Raw genomic sequence first — 7,983 nt, 5'->3', positions numbered from 1 at the left:
AATTACCTCCTTCCCCAAATCTAGAAGTTGTTTAAAATATAACAGAGGTCTGGGAAGCTAACTCCATGAACAAATAATACAACAGCTAATTTGCTGCTCTCATACACTCAAGTCTAAGAAAAGTAATGTAGAAACTTTCAACTGTAAGACTCCATTGCTCACAGGTATTGAGTTTTGAAAATGACTACATATAATAAAGAGGATAAAATTTACTATTAGTGTTGATTGAAAAAAGTGAAATGATTTACCTTTCTGCCCTTAGAAAGTCAAACTTGTCCATGCACCCAATGTCCAGTAAGCCAAATTCTGAGACACTCGTTTTGAAGCAAGGAAAGCTTTGTTATGAGAAGGCAGCCCAAAGAGAAGGCAGAAGATCATTCCCAAAGCTGCCTTGCCCCGTTGACCCTAGGGACAGCTTATATGCATGAGAGGAGGGTAATGAGTTTCTTGAAACATTCTTGTGGCTAAAGGGTATGGAGGGAGGGGCTTGAAAGAATCTGGAGGAAAGCATTCTTCTGGAGAATGAGGTGCTATTTGGGACGTGGTATGATCAGATACATCAAGACAAATGTTACTGTCGAGGCCCCAATTAGGTTTCTACAATCACTTGGTAAACAGGGAGTAGTGGTAAAAGGGGAAAACTTAACGATTGATCATGCATGAGGTTAAGAGGTTCAAAACCATAATTAAGCAGAGAACAAACAGAACGTGGACCTAAGTTAATAATGCAACTAATAGAACTCTAGTTCCCCTTAGGCCTTCAAAAAGGGTCCAGGAACCAAGCACCTGCCTCAAATCCCCACTCTTATTTTATAGTTCTTCCATCTTGGAGAATAGGGACAATGACCGCTCTGGCTGCTTCCTGCTGCTGAGGGGCAAAGAGCAATAGCCAACGGAGTGGAAATGGGAAACCTGTCTTCGAAGACGTTCTCCAGTGTCTGGGCACAGGGCTTGGACCTCGGTTTTCACTGTGACTGTTTCTCGGGAGACTTTCCTCAGGTGGCCACAGCTAGCAAAGTAGCATGCTGTCTCATTACTCTTTGTTTGCTTCTCTGTTTTCTGGACTTGATCCCAGTTATTAGAAACCTCAAAAGCAATCCCTACCGATGCCCAAATAGCCCTCTCTAAAGCTACCACTGTTTTTTGTAATTTCCTTTGACTATCTGGGGCACTTTGGCTAATAAAAGTCATATGTATCACTTTTAAGTTTTCAGGTGCTTCAGGGTAGATGTCAGCATACTGACAATATGCTTGATAAAGTCATTCAAGAAAAAATGAGGGGGCTTCTTGAGGCATCTGATTAACTTGTTGAACCTTATTTAGATTCTTATGTTTGGGTACCCCTATTTTTTAATCCTACTAGCATACCTTCTGGGTAATTTTGAAGTCTGTGATGTCCTCCTGCATTTATATCTTGATCAGGGTCGCAGATTAGCACCTTCTCTGGTGCCTCTGATGCTTCTGGCCTGGCAGGATTGTTTGAATCTAGTAGATGAAGATGATGGGCTACTTCTGTACTTTATCTAAAACTGCTTGGCTTTTTTCTGCTGTAAGTAAGGCATTTTTATGGAAACAAAAGAAAAACACATGCTAATGGTTACAGCAGTATGTAAACCCAGTGTCTGACTCCTGAGTGCCACCAGTGGGAGGATTTCTAGCTGTTGGGCTTGAAGCATCCTCAGTGGAGTGGGGGTAGGCAGTGTCTATCTGACGGATTTTCCTGGCCTACAGTTTGAGTGCTTCTGGTGATTTCTGAGTGGCCCACACAGCAACAGGCGTGAAGATTGTCTCAGCATGGACTATTGTGGCATTTTCTCTGAAGCTTATTTCAAGTTGTCCAGCTTCAGTTTATAGGCCTCGGGAAAAAGGTATTCTTCATTTCTCAGTTGTTTCAAATTAAAAGAGTGGGTGAAAATAGGAAACCTTAGTTGGGAGAGTCATAGACAGATATTTGAAGAAAGCAGAAGAATCTAGGATCCAGCCCAGTTGAATAGGCAAACAGCAAACATACAACAACACTGAATCATAATTAGAATTTAACATTAACAAAGGTGTGTTATTGATATATAATTTTTCTCTCTAAATTTACCCTTCTTTTTATTGAAGACTAATTTGCAGCCAAATGAAGACTTATTTGCTTAAAACTAATGAGTCCAGTTTTAACAAACTTGGCTTAATTATTTACATAAGCACAGCAAGAATAGTGATAGACCATATAGGTTCTTTTAAATCTGCTTTGTTACATCTTTTCATAAGGAATTTCTTTTTTTTTTTAAGTTCATTTATTTTGAGAGAGAGAGAGCATGAGCAGAGGAGGGGCAGAAAATGAGAGAGAATTCCAAGCAGGCTTTGAGCTCTCATAAAAACTATAACTCCAAAAGGCATGTCTATTTTAACCAACAAATCCAAACTTTAATTTATCAGAGATTATCCCAGATCCTTTGAACCTGAGAAACCTTTGAATTAGTTTCTATCTTTGCGTGTGAGGATGCCCCATTCTTATCTTCAACTAAACAGAGCTCTTTTATAGTTTTACTAATAGCATCCAGAGGGAGATAATGCCATAAAAGACAGACACAAGCAAGAAACTTTACAGTAAAGATTGTATTTATCCTTTATAAATAATCTTATGGAAATTGTGGACTAGATTTTGAGCAAGGGTGTTTTACTAGCTGTTTGTACTTTTAAAAGGTCTTTTTTTTCTTCCTTCCCCACTTTTTTTCCCTTCAGTCTCAAGAATGGGGAATGATTTAGATCAGTCATTCCCAGAGAGGTTAAAAGACTTTTAATTGTTTCAGGGGCAGTATTTATACTTATATAAAAGAACATTTCCACCTGTATTGTGGCCAAGCTGCGTTGCAAAAGAATACCATTTTCTTTTGGTTTATAGAAGCTTAAGTAAAAGAAAACCAATTTTGCATAGTGCAACCCTAAGTGCTATATTCAAGATTGAATTGGTGTTTCTGATAATACAGACAAGACAGGACTAATACGAGTTCTGTGGGAGAAAAACAAAAGCAAATGATCCATCAACAAAAGAAATTAAGGATGTTTATAAGGATGTTTCATGTTGCAAAATGTGAGGGCCTCTCTTGAAAGGTATTCTTTGGAAATATTCCTAAAAAGAACCAAAACTAAATGAGAGGAAATGCAGTTGCTGATTGCACACACATAAACCCACCCTTCAACAACCACGTTACCCAGAGCCCATGGAAGGTGTCTTTGCTTTAGCTGAGGCTTGGCCTTGAGAAGAGGTCAGTGCAGGTCTGGAGGGCAGCCAGGGGAATTTTCCTGGATTCAGTGGTGATCCAGGCAGCTGCAGGAAATTCCCATGATATCACCGCTCTGGCCAGGGCTGGCCTTCCTCAGGCAAGAGCTTCCTGGCTGGCTCCTTAAATTTGTTAGAAACCCAAACTTGTTTGTGTACCTGATGAGCAGTGAACCAATGTCTGAGATACTGGTTTTGAAGCAAAGAGAGCTTTATTTTCAGAAGGGCAGCCCAATGAAAAGGCAAGAGATTATTCTTAAAGCTGCCCTTCCCTGTTGAGCCTAGGGACAGCTTTTATACATGGGAGAAGGGTAACAGTTTTCTCAAAACCTTGACGGGGACAAGGAACTTGGGGAGAGAGGTGCTTGAAAGAATCTGGAAGTAAGCATGCTTCTGGACAACGAGGCACTATTTGGGACCTGGTATGATCAGATATGTTAAGACAAATGTTACTGACTGGTCCTCATTTGGTTTCTACAATCAGTGAATAAACAGAGAATAGGGATAAAAAAAAGGCAAACTTAATGATTGAACATGCATGAGGTTAAGAGGTTCATAAACCATAATTAAGTAGGGAACAAAACAGAACATGGAGCTAAATTAATAGTGCAATTAATAAAATGATAGCTCTGTTTCAAAACAGGCCCTGGAACCAAGTGTCCAGCCTCGTTGTGTGTAGAATAATGTCCTCCTAAATTAATGTCCACCTGGAACTTCAGAATGTGACCTTACTTGTAAAGAGGGTATTTGCAGATGAAATTAAGATAAGGATCTTCATGAGATCAGACTGGATGAGGGTGGTCCCTAAATTCAGTGAGAGTGCCCATAAGAGACAGAAAAGGACATACAGATACACAGAGAAAAAGCCACACGAAGATGCAGGTAGACAGAGATTAGAGTTATGCAGCCAAAACCAAGAAACATTTCTTGAAAAATGTGAAAGAATAAATTTCTGTTGTTTTAAACCATAATGTTTGTGGTAATTGGCATGGTAGCCCTGTGAAATTAATACAACAAACAACACTGTCATTTTGTATGAGAAAAAATTAAAGGTAAAATACAAATTTACACCATCAAGTTAATATAAAAATAGAATGTTGGATGATGCAAATTGGTGACAAGAACGTGGACTTAGAGGGCTTCTTGTGCAGTATAGTAAGAGGGTAAATCAAGTTGCAGAGAAATTTGGCATTATTTAGTGAAATTAAATATACACATTCACAGCTACTAAACCATTTCTCTCACCCACACAGTGGTGCCTAGAGAGTCCCTGTGAGGGACAGTGGTGGAAAGTGAAGCCTGTGTGGATGGACCTGACACTGAAGCTCAACACTCCTCCACTGCTCCATGCAACACAGGTCCCAGTGCCATTTCAGCCACCAGCCAGCCCCTGAAGAGATTTTTAAGATATCTCCTTGGGGATCCTGGGGGATACCCTTTTGGATAAGCCCTTCATGGGAAGTCTCATGGTTCTGCCTAGAGGAGGGCAATGGTGGCATGTGAAGGAGGTCCAGAACAGAGAGAAGCACCAAGGCTGGAGGCCTCCTCTGGCAACTGCTTCCACTTCCCCAGAGGAGGATGCCTCTCTGACCATCCACCCCAGTAGCTGCAGTGAGCCCTGCAAACTGTCATCTCCTCTGAGTGCTCAGTCTCCGCTGGTCATCTTCTCAACCCTTCTGTGCTCTCAACTATGCCAGAAGGTGCCCCCAAGTAGTTACAACACTGATCATCGACCAGGTACTGGTCCCCAGGACCTCACCTGTGTCCCCAGTGCCTAAACTACCATCTGGCACACTGAAGATGAGACAAAGAGGTTGAACAATTTCCAAAGACCACACAGAAAATCAGTAGCAGAGGTGTTCTACAAATCTCACATTTAAAACCCTGTTCTTGGTGCCTTCAAACAAAGGGTAATGGGAAGGCTGTGGTGTTGCTCGAGGTAAAATCTGGGGGGCATTCCAACCCTGAGATACTATAAAAAAGGAATTCACTATTGCAATGGGAGCTCAGCATCCACTAAGGCAGTCCACTTGCCATTTCCCTTGGGCTTTAAAGTTCATTTTAATTATTAAAAAATTGGATTTACTCCCTGAATATGTGCCTTCAGAGAAAAGTTGGCACAGATATACAATGTGGTAGAGAAAAGGTGTCCAATAGAAATTATCCCAAACTAAAATCTTAAAATTGTTTGAGATTACCCAAAACTAAAACACCAATCACAATGCCTAGAAAAATTTGTCACACAGTAGGGATTAAATGTTTTCTGAACAAATGATTTAATAAATAAAATATCTCATTATGTGATGAATGCAAATGTTACATTTATTCTTAGCAAAACCCCTAAATTAAATATTGGAACCATATAATGTTGAGAGAAAATTACTTAAATAATATTATTTGAGTGATGTGTTATCTCAATGAAAGTTCCTCTGTGTAAAAATCCTTCATTGTCTCAATTCCCCAACAAGCTCACACTAATCTAATCTATACTTAATGTTAAATATTTCATACAAAGTACTACAAAGTAGTGGAGAAGGTATTATTTGTCCTCAAGTAAGGTTTTGCCCAAAGTTGACTCCTGGGTTATAATTGACAGCCTCCTTTTTTATGTACTCATTGTCCCTGCTACATTCTACCATTATTCTTAATCAAATGCTGAACTTATCAGTCATTCATGTATATTGTGTAGCTTGTGAAAGCTACCCACAAAAAAAATTATTGTATAAGTTTTATGCTCTGATCCTTGTTGAAAAGTCTTGAAAAATATGTTTCATTGAAGTCATTCTAAAATCCTGTCATAAGTAGTCAGTTTATACATAATAAATCCACAAATGAATTGGATCATTGGCTTTTTAATCCCAAACCCAATGGATTAAAAGAGATGACAAGGACAGTAATAAAATGTGGGATCAGGGGAACTGTATGAACCTTAGGTTAATTGATTTATTTCCCTTTATACTGATTGTTTTAATAACTGAATTAAGTGAGAATGGGAAACTGTCAGTGTTACATAGATATGGTCTGAATGTGTGAGCTTGTGAATGAGCAAACAAATACAAAGGAGAAGATAGTCCAACTACTGCCAGAAGTCCTAGTAAGAATCTGGATTGTCAAGATTTCAAAACAAGCATTGTGGGAATAGCTGCATAACTCCATAATTTGTTTAAAAGTCATTGTTTTATACTTAAAATGGGTGAATTTTGGTAGGTAGGTACATTTTTATGTTAACAAAGTGGCTTAAAAAAAAAAAAAAAAAAGGAAGATTCCAAGTAGGCTTAACATGGGAGAAAAGCAAACTCTGCTGTTGGGCTTGGTTTTAATCTTCTCTGTATTCTATTTTATATTATGTCTTACAAATTAAAATTATATTCTGATAAAATTTAGTTGATCACTTTCATGTGCCTGATAGTTGACAGGTCCTTTCATATCCATCTCTTTTCTTTATATAGATTCAGAACAAAATCTGAAACTTGAGATAATGGAACTACAGAATTATTCCTTGATGTCAGAATTTGTGTTGTATGGACTCTGCACTTCACAGCATCTCCAACATTTTTTCTTTATATTTTTCTCTGGGATCTATGTGGTCACTGTGCTGGGTAACCTCATTATTGTGGTCACTGTAATTTCTGACCCCCACTTGCACTCTTCCCCTATGTACTTCCTGCTGGGAAATCTATCCTTCTTGGACATATGGCTAGCCTCATTTGCCACCCCCAAGATGATCAGGGACTTTCTTAGTGATCGAAAGCTCAACTCCTTTGGAGTATGTATGGCTCAGATCTTCTTCTCGCACTTTATTGGTGGGGCTGAGATGGTACTTCTGGTTTCCATGGCCTATGACAGATATGTGGCTATATGCATTCCTTTGTATTACATGACTATGATGAGCTGGCAGACCTACATGGATCTGGTGTTCATTTCATGGATCATTGGATTTGTGCACTCCATCAGCCAAGTAGCCTTTACTGTGAGTTTACCTTACTGTGGCCCCAGTGAGGTGGACAGCTTCTTTTGTGACCTTCCTCTTGTGATCAAGCTTGCCTGCATGGACACTTATGTCTTGGATATACTCATGATCTCAGACAGTGGGGTTGCTCTCTATGAGCTGTTTTGTGCTCCTCTTGGTCTCCTACACTGTTATCATCATCACTGTCCAACAGCATGCTGCTGGTGGGGTATCCAAAGCACTCTCTACTTGCTCTGCATATATCATGGTAATCATGCTCTCTATTCTTTGGGCCCTGCATTTTCATTTGTGTGTGGCCTTTCAGTTGGTTCTTTGTGGACAAGCTCCTGTCTGTGTTTTACACCATTTTTACTCCACTCTTGAACCCCCTTATCTACACATTGAGAAATAAAGAGATGAAAATAGCTATGAAGAAGCTGTGAACCAACATGTGACTTCTCACTGAATTCCAGCTTTCCATAGAGCTACATGTTCTTACTCATTCAGGGAAAAGCATTTCTTTAATGTGATTCCACTCAAATATTTCAATCTGATGGTTAATTGATAGAATTTGTATTGAATTATATTACAGAGAAATAGTTGTTGAATTCAACAAAAATCATATGTATAATTTTATTCTATATAATTGTATATTGCTAATAAGATTTTATAATATCACTTTCAAATATCACATATTTATAAGATTTATATAGTACATTGATTATATAATTTTATTATATAACTTTATATTATAAACATAATATAT

General features: G+C 38.7%; 1 pseudogene; it reads left to right on the top strand.

Moving 5' to 3' along the window:
- The first annotated feature begins 6,719 nt into the window (after window positions 1–6,719).
- On the top strand, window positions 6,720–7,683 carry LOC112855646 (olfactory receptor 4K14-like; annotated as a pseudogene).
- Window positions 7,684–7,983: the final 300 nt, after the last annotated feature.

The sequence above is a fragment of the Puma concolor genome, chromosome B3 (genome assembly GCF_028749965.1).
Source record: "Puma concolor isolate L17-30 chromosome B3, mPumCon1.1.hap2, whole genome shotgun sequence".
Taxonomy (NCBI): Eukaryota; Metazoa; Chordata; class Mammalia; order Carnivora; family Felidae; genus Puma; species Puma concolor.
The sequence above is the reverse complement of the archived record's forward strand: the minus strand, read 5'-3'. Positions and strand labels throughout refer to the sequence as shown.